This window comes from Elephantulus edwardii, unplaced genomic scaffold (genome assembly GCF_000299155.1).
Source record: "Elephantulus edwardii isolate Elephantulus edwardi_28Jun2011 unplaced genomic scaffold, EleEdw1.0 scaffold00007, whole genome shotgun sequence".
Classification (NCBI taxonomy): domain Eukaryota; kingdom Metazoa; phylum Chordata; class Mammalia; order Macroscelidea; family Macroscelididae; genus Elephantulus; species Elephantulus edwardii.
The window spans coordinates 24,437,934-24,453,680 of record NW_006399757.1 but is presented as its reverse complement, the minus strand read 5'-3'; the positions used below and the strand labels follow the sequence as shown (position 1 = coordinate 24,453,680).

General features: G+C 37.2%; 1 pseudogene; it reads left to right on the top strand.

The window, feature by feature from the left end:
• LOC102862329 overlaps positions 1-15,747 on the top strand; it is a 19,915-nt pseudogene that overhangs the window by 164 nt on the left and 4,004 nt on the right.

The following is a 15,747-nucleotide window of genomic DNA, read 5'->3' as shown; positions in this document are numbered from 1 at the left end:
TTTTATTTTATTTTGTACTGATTTTTTTTTTACAAAGTTTGAATACATTGTTTTTCACACCAGATCTTTTCCATTTCCTTCATCTGCCCCACCCATCAAATTGTGTAACCCTATGTTTAAACACCCCACTTCCCACCAATCCTCAACCCTCTGCTTCCATTCTCGGCACACACTCTCCCCCTTTTGGATCTTCATACTTATTCTACAATAATGTTTTATACAGTATTTGTCCCTGTGGGACTGAGTTAGATCACTTGGCATAATGCTCCCCAGTCCCTCTTAAGTTAGGTAGTAATTTACAAAATTATTGCTCCTGCATGCTGCGTAGTATTCCATTGTGTGAATGTACCATAATTTCTCAATCCATTCGGTTGTGCTTGGGCATCTGGGTTGAAATGCACATTCTAAAGAAGATAAAATTGATGAATGGGACCTTCTAAAGATTAAATCCTCGTGTGCATAAAAAACTTTTCCCAACAGGGTGAAAAGAAAACCTACCAACTAGGAACAAACATTTGGAAATACCATCTCAAATAAAAGTCTCATAATGAAAGTTTATTGAATGCTCATGGGCCTCCACAAGAAAAAGACTGATAACCCAATTCAATCACTCTTAATACAGGGAGACCAAACATAATCCCTAACGATTTCTAATTATTATTCTTCTGAAGTCATTGAAGTCAAGGTAGAGGGGCAGGGTGTTGGGAATATGTACGGAACAAGTGAAATCAGGCACAGTTGACTGAGGCAAAATTACTGAAGGGCTCACCCACTCAGAAGCTACTGTGGCTCCACTGGGCAGGGCCAGGGGCGGAGGGGAATCCAATCTTGTGACTCACCCTGAGCCCTGAATCTGGCAGCAATCCCTTTATCAGCAATGCTTACCTATCTCAGCTTTGAGGACCCTGGTTTAACCACCACCTTTAATAGCTTGTATAGTAGTAGGGTTTTGTTTTGTTTTTTAAATTTATATTGGTTTGCATACAATAATTGGTATACATATGTTTTACTCATGCACATTGTGTGTGAATGAATCTTTCACATGGCTCATATAGTCATTCATATACATTATGTTTTAGAAAATTAATTACTATTGATCTATGCCTATTGCTCCCTCGTCTCTTTTCAAGTCCTTAGTCAATCTTTCCTATTCTTCTCCTATCCCCACCCCCCATTCCATCTGGCAACTAAACTCTGTTATCCTAGTAATTTCCTCTTCACCATTTTCTGACCCTGTCCCCCTTCCTCCTCCTTTTGGACATCTATACACATCTTACTTGTCATCCTTCTATTTTTACAATAATGATCTTATGTAGTATTTGTCCTTATGAGGACTTTCTCATGTTATACAGTATTTTATTAAATCATTGTTCCTTCTTGCTGTATAGTGTTCCATTGTGATGATGTACCACTATTTCTTGATCTGATTGTTAATGAACATTTGGGCTGTTTGCATTTTCTAGCTATTGTGAATAATGCTACTATGAACATAAGTGAACATATCTTCATTTGTATCTCAGTTCTTTTTTATTAGAGGTATATTTCTAGTCAATCAGGCCGTGGTCTTTCCAATCACTTGCTATGTATCTGATAGTTGGATGATGAGTAAGGATGACAGAAGAAGACTTGATGCCTTTGAGCTGTGGTGTTGGAGAAGAGCACTGAACATCTCATGGACTGCCAAGAGAACAAACAAAAAAGTCTTAGAGAGGGTACAGCCAGAGTGGTCTTTGGAGGCAAGAATGATGTGGCTTCACCTCACAAACTTTGGGCATGTTACTGAGGAGGAGCTATTCCTGGGCAAGGGACATGATGCCGGGAAGAATGGAGGGTTGGCAAAAGAGAGGAAGACTCTCGAGACCAGGTGGACTGACACGGTGATTGCTACAAAGAGCTCTATTGTGTCAAGAAGTATGAGGGTGGCAAAGGATAATATAAGGTTCAGATCTTTTGTCACAGGGTCGCTATGAGTCGAACTCCACTCAACGGCACCACCACCAACAACAACAACATATTCCTAGCAGTGGAATAGCTAGGCCATGTGGAGTTTCTATGTTCAGTTTTTCTTTTTAATACTTTTTAAATTTTAATTTTAACTAAAGTTTACAGAAAAATTATATTTTAATTCATTGTTGCACATTTCTCCCTTCTCTCCCTTCCCCCTCCTCTAGTTCACTGTTTTTTTTTAAATTTACTTATTAATTTTAATGAAAGTTTACATTCATTACTTTGTTATTTTTGTGTGTGTACTGTCAAATCAGATCTGACTGGTACAGAAGGAGATTTCCCTTCCTTCTCCAGCAGAGCATCTGGTGAATTTGAACCGCTTGCCTCTGGAAACCCTAAGAACCTGGAGAGAGGATGAGAGACACACAAGTGTTGAGGACTCTCCTTCATAGGATCGCTGTGAGTCGCCTGCGACTCAACAGCACTTAACAACGAGACGACAATGACGACGACCTCTCGGATTGCAGTGCAGCTTTTTGCCACTAGGCTACCAGAGCTCCCTTTAGTTCACTGGTTTTTCACTGTTCAGCTTTTTGAGCAAATGCCAAGCTGCCTTCTGGACTGGTTATAGTACTTTACAATCCCACCAGCAGTACAGAGGCATTTCAATTTCTCCACATCCTCTCCAACATTTTTTGCTTGCTTCCCTGTTAAATTGTGCTGCTGTTATTGGGGTGAGATGGTATCTTATGATGATTTTGATTTGGATCTCTCTTATTGCCAATAATTTTGGGCATTTCTCCACTTGTCTGTTGGCCCTCTGAATGTTTTCCTCTGTGAAAAGTCTTTCTTGTGCCCATTTTGTTGTTGAGTTACCAGTCTTTTTCTTGTGGGAACCCTGTAGTATTCTGTAAACTTTCCTTATGAGACCCTTGTCTGAAATTGCCAAATTTCACCCACCCCCAAGTCTATAGGATTTCTTTGTACCCTTTTGGAAAAAAGTTTTGATACACACAGGGGCTTAATTTTCAGAAGGTCCCATTCATTGATTTTTATCCTACCCTGGTTGTGCAGAGTTCCTTTTGAACATGTGCTATTGCTATTGGTTGACATCAAGTCACCTATGACTCATAATGACACTGTGGACAAAAAGTCTGTGCCATTTGGGAAATGTGAATTAAAATCTAATCACTGTTACAGTCACTGTATCACTGTATGTTGTTTGGAGTCTTTCTCAGTTTCTCTGGCCCTCCACTTTTCTCAGCATGATGTCCATTTCCAAAGAATGACTTCTCCTGACAATATATCCAGATTATGTGAAACCAAGTTTCATCATTCTTTCCTCCAAGGAGGTCCCTGGTGGCACTTCTCCAAGACAGGTTTGTTATTTTCATTGAACATGGAATATCAATGTTCTTCTCAAATCCCATAACTCAAGAGCATTGATTCTTCTGTCGTTTTAGATTCCTAGCATCTTTCAGATGCCTAGTAAGTAACTGAACAGACCATGGCTTGGATCAGGCCCACTAGATTTTTCAGACTGACATCCTTTCTCTTTAGCACTTTGGGGAGGTCCTTGGCAGCAGATTTTCCCAACGTAATATGTCTTTTGGTTCTTTTTACTTTTATTACCCTGGGTGTTGATTGTGAATATAAGTAAAATGAAATATTTGACAACTTCAATCTTTTCTTAATCTATTACAATGTTAAGTGTCGTGACCTGAAATATTTCCAGTAATGAAGTCATTATATATAAATAACACCCCAAAATAGAAGACATTATGCCCTAGTCCTTTCCTAGCATGCTGCACCTGGAGAAACGAGGCCTGCTGGAAGGCTGAAGAGGAGACCAAAGGAGAATCACTGAAGGTCTTGGTATGGGCTGGAGGAAGCATGGGGACTCAGGAGGGCAGGGATGGACTGGGTGGTTAAGTACTTGTTCCAGTGTACAGTTGGCATGCTGATAGATAAATCTGGCCTGCATGGATGAGCTTGGAATAAAAATGGCAGGAATGCAGTAGAGGTTGAAAACAGAACAGCTTGATGGGAGTTAAAAAAAATGTATGAAACGCAGTCTTGTGTAGAATAGGAAGTTTGGAGAAACAAACCTAGGGCCTGATATTGCACTTAATGGGTTGAGGTTTCGAGGATATTTATGGAATTGAGGGTAAAGTGGTCATTATCACCTTGAAAGACAGGCTGATTTAGCCAGGTAGGTAACAGTAGACTTCTGAGCAGAGCAGCGCTAGAGAAGCCCAGGGCTTACCGTAATTTGCTTTAAGAACCTTTCAGACTGTCTCTCCTTAGCACCTTCTCAATCTCAGCTCTCTGGGTTCATTTTTGTTTGTTTGTTCATTTTAACCCCCTCTGGTTGACCCACAACCAATCTCACCGAGGAATTAATAGCTTAGGGAGGTATTGGAAAGGAACACATTTGTACTTTGCTGGGGAAGAATAGTAGATTTTAGAAATCAAATATTCCAGAGTCAAAGGAATAAAGCTTCTTTGGCCAGTGCATAAAAGTTTGATGCATATTATTTCATATAGGAGGTATTTTGGTGTAGGGAGTCATGCTTTGCATCTCCTTAGTTGTAAATTGCTAAACACCTTAATTAATGACTCTGAAAGCTGTCCTAGGAAGTAGAGAAGTCCAAGACATCTGTAGACAAACTTGAAATGTTTTTAGAAATATTTGTTCTTCCCCCTCCTCATTTCCTAGCCTCTGATACAAACAGTATCTTCTTTTAATTTATGACAGACTGAGAAGAAATTGCTAAAGTCCTGTTCTTCTAATTTGATTGAGATTTGGGCGGGTTTATGTTAGGGCTTCTCTTAGAATCCAGGGAATAGTTAAAATTATTTCGCAGAGAGAAAAACATTTCAACATATAAATTGTACAGTACTTAGGGTGTCGTTAACGCCAAAAATGAATCTACATGGAAAAAGTAATTACCAACTTTGTATGAAAAGTAAAGGGAGCCTGGATAAGCAAAGTAATGAAGCAAAACAAATTGTGAGGTCTTGCACCACTAATCAAAGTAAAGTGGTATTGGTTCAGTGGAATAAAATTGAGAACTCAGAGGCAAATTCATTCACCTATGAAAAATTTACCTTTGACAAAGTGATGTATCCATTGTTGTTGTTATTATGTGCTGTCAAGTCACCGGCGACTAAGTGATTCTATGTATAATAGCTCTGAGACCTGGCCTATCCTGAACCATTCTCACTGACTCTGACACTCTTAATCCCTCTGCCCCAATTACAGTGCCAATCCATCTCATCCAAAGTCTTCCTCTCCTTTGCTGAACCTCCACCTTTCCAATCGTGCTGTCCTTCTCCAAGGACTGGTTCCTCTGGGTCATATGCCCAAAGAATGTGACACTTAATGGATATTAAGTGGGGAAAAGACAGCCTCTTTAACAAATGGTCTTAGCAAACCTGGATTTCTAATATAGATCAAAGACCTGAATGTAAAACATGAAACTAAAGATTAAAGAAAAAAAAATAGGAGCAATCTTGGGAGCTCTAATCTTTGGTATAAATAGACTAACAAATATAACTGAAGATACACAATCAAGTCAGCATATTTTTAAAAATTATTTTTAATGAAAGTTTATAGAGATTTTAGATTTCCATTCATTCATTGTTGCACTTTTCTCCCTGCCCAGTAAACATGGGTGTGCAAGCATATTAATTTACTTTATTTTTTAAATTTTATTTTATTAATTTTAATGAACATTTATAGAGATTTTGGATTTCCATTCATTCATTGTTGCACTTTTCTCCCTGCCCAGTCCTCCCCCACCTCCCAGTTCACGTCTCTCTTTTCAAAGTAAAAGAAAAATTCTTTCTTTGGTATACAATTCCCCCCTCACCCCGGCCTCCACACCTAGTATACTCCACTATGCAACCTTAATTCTGGACTCTTGTGATAACCGTAATACCCTATCATACATCTCTTTTAAATTATTTCCTCCCTCATATGTTTCAATGCAGTATAAATAATTTATCCAGTTTTTCTCACATACTAATTTTTAACACACTTAATCAACTGAATCATTCTCAAAAGGCATCTTATATCTCTTATAGTTAACGAGTTCCAGCAATTTATACTGTAAAATTCTTATTAAATTTAACTTACATCCTGATAAAAGAAATGGTTTCAGGATACATAATTTTCTTATATATATTTTTTTAAATGGAAATAAAAAATAAAATTTTCACAAGTGTAAAATATCAAGATCACTACCTCTTAATTATAACTCTTGGTAATGTTTAAACTTTGAAAAGGAATGAAAAAAATATTTACAATGTCTCTTTAATTGCTTCTTTTACCATGAGATCAGAAGAACTGATTCGTTCCTGGCTACTCTTACTGAATGCTTTTATCAAAGATTATTAGAAGTATACTCATTGAAAGAGGATTAATGAAGAACAGAATTTAAAATTCTAATTGATTCCATACTTCTGGAGCTACTGAGGCTGGTTCAAATTTTAAAACTTTTGCCCTGAGATAATCTTTAAAATTAAGTGAGTAATCCCCTTTAGTTTTTAAATCAAAGAATAGATTAATTAGTAAAGAATATCTACCTTAGTCTTCCTTCCTCCTGCTGATTCGGTCCTCAGATAGACCATGACTTTGAGAGCATGTGACTCGATCATCTTGCAAAAACTTCTCGTTCCCAAGGTAGACAACAGTTTGATTGAGTTCCTTACTGCTGCAGGCATCAGATGACATTCATCATTGGACTCCTCACAAGGTAAGTACTCGGCAAGCAAGGTTGTGTCACCCACATGTTGGATGTTGCATTACCATCAAGTCAGAACTGACTCAAAACATTCTGAATCCACTGAGTTTCTGAGGCTGTAAAACACACAGGGAGAGACTGTCTATCTTTCTCCCTCAGAACTCCTGGTGATTTCAAAGTGCCAGAGAAGCATGGTCATTGTCTTAGCAGCTCAACTCCCTATGGACCTCTCCATCAGAATTCCTTGCACATTGAGTAAGTATGGTGAAAAGATACCACTCTGAACACATCTTTCCTAATTGTAAATCATGAATATGCTCTTGTTCTATTCCTGCAACTGCTTCTTGGTCTATGTACAAGATCCACATAAGCACAGTGAAATGTTCTAGAATTCTCATTTTTCTTAATGTTATTCAAGGCAGATTTTTAAAAAATGTTCTTTTGGCAGTCCATGGTATAGTCAATATTCTTTGCCAGTATTATGCTTGCCAATATAATTTATCATCCACACAGCCAAATGATTTTGCATAGTCAATAAAACACAAGCAAATATACTCTACTTTCAGCCAAGATCATCTGACATCAGTAATGATATCCCTTATACAATAATTGTTTCAATTTGAATTTCTGGAAATTTTCTGTGCATGTATTGCTGCAGATGTTTTTGAATACTCTTTAGTATTTTACTTGTGTGTAGTAATAATACTATACAATAAAAAAAAGAATATCTGTCAATCAATTTGGCAACAGTAAAGTTGGATAGGCAAAGAATTTTTGTCAACTGTAGAGAAATATTTTGGAAAAGAAGAGAAAGGTTGTTTAATTTGAAGAATATAGTCAATGGTACTAAACAGTCATGTAGAAATTATTGACTTGGTGTGTGTTTTGTTGTGTATATTTTCATGACAACAATAACAACAACAATTCCACTTATAGTACTACCTAAAAGAATAAAATATCTTAGCATAAGTTAAATCAAGGAGGTGAGAGATTTGTAAATGGAAAAGTATAAAATATTGCTGATAGAAATTAACTAAATAAATGGAAAGATAGCCTCTGTTTAAGTACTGAGAGGTTTAGTACTGGATGTTAGTTTTAACGATAATACTGTATAAAGCAATCCTTGTAAAATTTCAGAAAACTTTTTGTTTTGAAATGGAAAAACTGACACTCAAATTTATATAGAATTTAAAGTGTTTCAAAATTTGTATAGAATTTAAAGTGTTTCAAGATAGCCAATATAGTCTTGAAAAGAACAAAGGACGAAAACTCACACTTTCTGACTTAAAAAATGTACTCTAAAACAACAGTTATCAAAATAGTGTGGTGCTGGTTTAAGGACAGACATATAGACCAATGGACTAGAATTATTTGTCCAGAAAGAAATCCATGTATCTGTGGCCAATTGATTTTTTTAAATAAGATTGTCAAATTTATTTAACAGAAAAAAGAACAATGTCTTTCACAGATGGCTTTTTTACAACTGCATCTCCACATGCAAAAGAATGAAGTTAGAGCCTTACCTCATATGAAAATTAGCTCAAGACGCGTCCATGAACTAAATATAAAATTACAACCTTATAATTCTTGGGGAAGAACATGGATAAATCTTAAGAATCTTTGTTTTGGCAATGAATTCTTTTATATGACCTCTAAAACACAAGCAACAACAATAAAATAATAGATAAATTACATCAAAACGATAAACTTTTATGCAACAGAACATTTTATCAAGGACATGAAGAGAAAACGTAAAAAAAAGGAAACAATATTTAAGAACTGTAAATTTGATAAAGATTTACTATCTAGAATCTAAAATATATTTCTATAGTTGAACAATAGAAAGACAAACAGAAAATGGATGAAGAATTTAAGTAGATAGTTCTTCAGAGAAGATCTGGAAGTGTTCTGTAAGAGGATGTAAAGATGCCCACACAGTTACTGTCAAATATGACCTGATGTGCCATGGAACTGCTCCAGACGTTTCACAGCCTTGGTCGCATGGTGGGTAAGTACTTCGCTGTTAGTCAAAAGGTAGGCAATTGGAACCTCTCAGTCACTGTGTAGGAGGAAGATGGGGTAGTGAGCTTTTTGAAGTTTTACATCTTGAAAATCCTACAGAAAAGGTCTCCTCTGTCGTATAGGATCACTGACTCTGCGGAACAAATTTGGGTTTTTTAATTTATTTTTGTTGTGGTTGTTCTCATTTTAATATTTATGGAGCAGAACACCAGGTATTTTTTTCAACCGAAGAGCTACTACTGGGTGATTGTGAGCTGCTACCTTTTTAGTTAGCAGGAGAGTAACGTGCAGGGGTGCACTTGCAAGCACACATCCACACAGTCTCATTTTTATGGTGGTAATTCCAGCAAACGTCCTCCGTATAAATTATTATTAAACAGTTACTATGCTTTGATTTTTTAAAATTTTATTTTATTAATTTTAATGAACATTTACAAAGATTTTGGATTTCCATGCATTCATTATTGCACTTTTCTCCCTGCCCACCCCTCTGCCCCAGTTCGCTCCTCCCTTTGAAAAGTAAAAGAAAAATTCTTTCATTGGTATACAATCTCGCCCCACCGAGTACACTCCACTGTTGTTGTTCAGTGCCACTGAGTCATAGACGACTCATAGCGACCCTATGTACAACAGCCCTAAACTCTGCTCTGTCCTGTGCCAATTGCACTGTCTCTGACACTCCCTCCCGATTACCCCAGTCACTGAATCAATCCACCTCATAGAGGGCCTTCCCTCCTGCGCTGTCCCTCCACCCTCCCAAGCATGATGTCCTTCTCCAAGGACCAGTCTCTCCTTACAATATGTTCCAAAGTATGTTAGACGGAGCCTCAGGATCCTTGCCTCTGGGAGCCGCCCGGTTTAACCCTTTCCAGGACAAATCTGTTTGTTTTCCTAGCAGTCCATGGTACCCTCAATACTCTTCTCCAGCACCACAGCTCAAAGGCATCAATTCTCCTTCTATCCTCCTTAGTCATTGTCCAACTCTCTGATGCGTAACAAGTGATAGCAAAGACCATGGCTTGTATCAGATGCACCTTAGTCTCCAGAGAGATACCATTGCTCTTCAGTACTTTGGAGAGGTCCCTAACAACAGACTTTCCCATGGCAATACGTCTTTTAATTTCCTGGCTACTGGTGCCGAGAGTATTGACTGTGGAGCCAAGCAAACACACCACTATGCAACCTTAATTCTGGATTCTTGTGACAACCATAATACCCTATCATGTATATTCTTTAATTTTTAAAACCATGTAATTATTCTATCCAGGAATCTTCCTTTCTATCTGAAATTCTTTGCTTTTTACCAAGAATCATTTCCCTTCTTCCTAGAGAACTCTCTAGAGTACTTGTAATGCTAATGTAATGACAACACATACATTTTGGGTTTGTTTTTCTAATGATAGCATTTTTTGCCTGGTATTTTGAAGGACACTGATGAACATGTAAGAAAATAAAATCCGGTTGTGATAAATTGTTGTTGTGTGACGTTGAGTCTGAACTGACTCAAAGCTGACCTTCCAATGAGTTTTCAGAGGGAGAAAATGACATTGGAGAAGATTGTTCATTCTTCTGCAGAGCAGCTAGTGGGTTTGAACTGTGTGCTTTTGGCATTGCAGCACAGCTTCCTAGCAGTAGAGTGGTTGTTTTCTTTCTCAGTATTTTTAAGATGTCATTTGTAACTAACTTCTATAAGTGCTATTGAAAAGTTGACCACCAGTCAGTAATGTTGTTCTTAGAAGGTTATGCACCTTTTTTTCTCTTTTACTTGATTTTCAATAGTTTAACTAAGATGTGCATTGGTAGGATTTCCCTTGTAATTATTCTACATGAGGTTTTCCAGGTTTTTTCACTCTGTGCATGGGCTGAGGTCTTTCATCAATTTTGAAAAACTCTTAGACATTATGCCTTCAGATACTGCTTCTGCCTCACCTTCTCATGCTTTTTCTGGAACTTCAATTAAAAATGTGTAGAACTTTTTGATTGTGTCCTAATTTGCCTGTGTTTTAAAAATGATTCTTTTTATTATTTCACAGTTGATATGTTTCAGTTTGAATGATTTTAGTTTAGCTATTTTGTTGTTGGTTTCAATAAAAAATTTAAAGACTTACTCCTATCTTCTATTTCCATAGATGAGCCTATACAACTGCTTTTAAGAGATCTAGACTGTCCACCTGATTATGTCTTCTAGTGTTCATTCTTTGTTAAATTCTTCATCCATTTTATATTTTCCTATATTTTGGCTTATAGTTATCTTCAAATGTTTTCTGCTAAGTTCAATATCTGTATCTTTTTTTAAAAAAATATTACCTGCTTGAAAAAGAAATTTTTCTTTACAATAGTTTCAAGTTTAAAGAAACACATTTATGATTTTTTAATTTTTATAGCCCTTGATGATCCAATTTTGCTTTTTTAAGTGTCAAAATAAAAGTGGACTTGCAGATGTTAGATTTAATCAGAAGCCTGTATAGAATCCATGAAAAAATCATATTTTAAAAATAATTGATATAAGGTTTTATTAACAGGTTTATGTTTATTAATATTTCATCACCTTTGAAGGCTTCTGAAAAATTCTACTTGTTAATTATATACTATTATTTCTAATAATCTAATAAATTCATTTACTGAAGTTTAATCTTTATTCTTACTTATTTTTATTCTCACTGTAGGTCTGTTTGTTGTTTGAAGAGTTGATCCCATTGAGTTCAGTTCTGGGTTTGAGGGATGTCTAAGGGCCATAGTTATAGAAGTTCTGCTTGTCTGTATCAGACCAGTTATTCTTAGGTGCCAATGAGTCAATTCCCATTCATAACAACCTGATGTACACCAGAACAAACAACCGACAAGCCTATAAAATGAACAGTAACACCAGGAGATCCTACTGTGTTCCTCAGAACAACCAACCATTTGCTCCAAAACAAAGTTCAGAGGCAATGAGGGGCAGGGATACAGATAAATGGAAACAGGCAATTCAAAGAGGAAGTAGGAAGAGCGCTGTTAAAGTGCTGGGGACTGCAACCAAATGTCATGAAGCAAAACGTGTATAGATTTTTGAATGAGAAACTACAGTGCTCGGTAAGCTTTCCTTCAGGCAAAACATTATAAAAACGTTCAAAAAAGAACATATGTTGTAGTTGTTTTCTTTTTTAAATGTACTCTGTGCTTTGTCAGTTTGAGGCCCAAAGTGCGCCTGATTCAGGCTATGGTCTTTTCAGTCACTTGCTATGCATCTGAGAGCTGGACAGTGAACAAAGATGACAGAGATGAATTGATGTCTTTGGGTTGTGGTGTAGAAGAAAAGTGCTTTTACAACCAGGAGGAGATAAAATAGATGAATTGTACCTTCTAAGAATCAAATCCCTATGCACATCCAAAAACTGCCCCAACAGGGTAAAAAGAGAAGCCGCAGACTGGGAAAAAGTATTTGGTAATGACAAGTCAGATAAGGGACTTATATCTAGAATTTATAAAATACTTGAGCACCACAACAATATAAAGGTAAACAATCCAATTGAAAAAAGGGCAAAGGGTATGAACACACACTTCACCAAAGAAGACATTCAGATGGCCAGCAGGCACATGAAGAAATGTTCAAAATCCCTAGCTCTAAGAATAATGCAAATCAAAACAACTATGAGATATCATCTAACCCCAGTAAGAATAGCAAAATTTAACAGAACAGAAAACAACAAATGCTGGCGAGGTTGTGGAGAAACTGGAAACCTTATTCACTGTTGGAGGGAGTGTAAAATGGTGCAACCACTGTGGAAGGTAGTGTGGCGCTTTCTCAAAAAGTTGCAAATAGAAATACCATTTGACCCCGCAATTCCACTACTGGGAATATACCCCAAAGAGACTATAACTGCCACCCAAGCAGATATATGCACACCCATGTTTATCGTGGCTTTGTTCACGATAGTAAGGTGTTGGAAACAACCTAAGTGCCCATCAAGAAACAAATGGATAGAGAAGCTGTGGTATAGTCACACAATGGAATACTATGCTGCATTGGAAAAACAAGGAACTCATGCAATATTATTAAAAAAGTGTGACCCTGGAGGACATTATGCTGAGTGAAATATCTCAGTCACAAAAGGACAAATACTGCACGGTGCCACTGTTGTAAAACAGGACTGACCTTGGGGTTGGGGAGAGACTGAGAAGGATGGGATAAATAATATATACTGCATTGAAACAGATGAGAGAGAGAACTGTTTAAAAGGGATATGTGATTAGGTATTATTGTCATGACAGGAGTCCAGAGCAAAGGCTATATAGTGGAGTGGACCTAGGGGGAGGGATTGTAAAACAATGAGGGGACTTTTCTTTTACTTTTCAAAAAGAAGGGTGTACTGGATGGTTCAAAATCAAGAAAGGGGTCCATCAGGGATGTATTTTGTCTCCATACCTTTTCAATCTGTATGCAGAACAGATCACCCGAGACGCTGGGCTGTATGAGGAGGAATGTGACATCAGGATTGGTGGAAGACTCCTCAACAACCTGCGTTATGCAGATGACACAACCTTGCTTGCTGAAACTGAGAAGGACCTGAAGCGCTTGCTGCAGAAGGTCAAGGCCTGCAGTCTTCAATATGGATTGAAGCTCAATATCAAGAAAACAACGATTCTCACCACTGGGCCAATCGGAAGCATTGGTATGGATGGTGAAGAGATTGAGATAGTTAACAGTTTTAGTTTGCTTGGCGCCACAATCAACACTCTTGGTAACAGCAGCCAGGAAATCAGGAGACAAATTGCATTGGGAAAGTCAGCTGTGAGGGACTGCTCAAGAGTACTGAAGTGCAATGGCATCAGGCTGGAGGTTAAGGTGCGCCTGATCCAGGCTATAGTCTTTGCAATTACATGCTATGCATCCAGGAGAGCTGGACAGTGAATAGAGATGATAGAAAGAGAATTGATGCCTTTGAGTTGTGGTGCTGGAGATGAGTGTTGAATATACCATAGACTGCTAGGAGAACAAACAGGTTTGTCCTGGAGAGAGTGAAGCCAGAATGTTCCCTGGAGTCAAGGATTCTGAAGCTTCAACTGACATACTTTGGGCATGTTGCAAGGAGGGGCTGGTCCTTGCGGAGGGGCATCATGTTTCGGAGAGTGGAAGGATGGCACAGAAGAGGAAGAACCTCGATGAGATGTATCGATTCTGTGAGTGGAGTGGTGGGAATGAATGTTTTTGAGGCAGCGAGGTTGGCACAGGTTAGAACGGTGTTTAGGGTTCTTGTACATAGGGTCACTATGAGTTGCAAGTGACTCGATGGCACATAACAACAACAACAACAAGAACAACAATCATTTAATGGTTATTGTGCTGATTTCCCCCTCCCTGTCTTAGTTATTTAGTCCTGATATAACAAAAATACCACAAGTATATGGTTTTTAACACACATAAATTTATTATCTCACAGTTTAGGAGGCTACAGGTCCAAATTGAAGGTGTTAGCGTCAGGCAAATCTTTCTTTCTTTGCTGGCTCTGAAGGAAGGTCCTTGTCATCATTAACCTACTCCTGGGTCTAGGAATTTCTCAGCCTGGGGACCTACGATTCAAAGGACATGCTTCACTCCCAGCTCTCCTCTGATAGGTAGGAGGTCTCTCTGATTTTTGTATATTTGTTTATTCTCTCTTATATGTCAAAGAAATTACCTCAAGATACAATCTAATCTTGTAGATTGTATTCTACCCCATTAATGTAACTACTACAAATCCTGCCTCATTAGCCCAAATTTTGAGGGGACACAATTCAATCCATAACACACATTTTTTTCTTGAGTTAATTTTGATATTATATAATTTCTTAAAATAGCATCAGTTTAAAAATATTGACCAAAGCACGTTTGACTTTTTCAATTTTGTGTTTGTGTGTTTTCTGTTTCTTGTTCAGTCTTGCTAGAAATTTATTTACTACTTTATTAGTTTGTTAAGAATAAAATCTTGACATTTTCAGTTCCAGGGTCACAGGGCTTATAAATGTTTTAATTAGCTAATTTGTGCTTTTGAAAAAAAATTATTTCCGTTTTTGTTTAATTTGTTATTTTCTTCTGATGCTGAATGTTTATTTTCACTTTATCTTGAAAATAAAAGTTTTAAAGTTATGAATATTTCTTTGAGCATCCTCCTCAATACCCCAAATTACTAAGTGCAATAAATAGTCAATTTCCTGTTAATAGTCAAACTCATTCCAGGTAGACCTCTCAGCAACATTTGGGATAATTTGAGATTTATAATTGGAATGCAGGGATGGTTCAACATAAGAATATAAGAAAACAAGGTAATTCATATTAAAAAAAAACAAAGAACAAGAATCACATGAGTATATAAATTGATGCAAAAAAGGCCTTCAACAAGATATAACACCTTTTCCTGATAAAAACATTGAGCAAAATATGAATAGAGGGGAATTTATGCAACACTATGAAAAGGATATAAGCAAAATTAAGAGCCAACATCACTCTCAACGGAGAGAAACTGAAGACATTCCCCTTGTGACTAAGTTCCAGGCAAGGATATACACTATCACCACTCCTATTCAATATTGTATTGGGAGTTCTAGCTAGGTCAATGAGAAGAAGGAAGTAAGAGGCATCCAAACTGGCAAAGAGATGGTGAAATATATGCAGATGATATTAAAATGTACACAGAGAACACCAAAGACTCAAAATAACCGCTGTTAGACTCGCAGGCCAATTTAGTAGAATGGCAAGACACAAGATCAACATACAAAAATCAGTTGGATTTCTCTACAACAAAGTAAGCATGGAAAAGGAAACTAGGAAAAAGAAAAGCAGTAGCATTTACGACACCCAACGACAATATGAAATACTTAGGAATAAACCCAACTAGAGACACAAAAGACCTTCACTAAGAAAACTATTAATCTTACTATAAGAAATAAAGATCTAACTAAATGGAAAGATATTTCCTGTTCATGGATGGGAAAATTGAATATTGTGAACAAGTTCAGCACTATTCCAACACAGATACCAAATTCATTCTTCAAGGATATACGAAAGGCAATT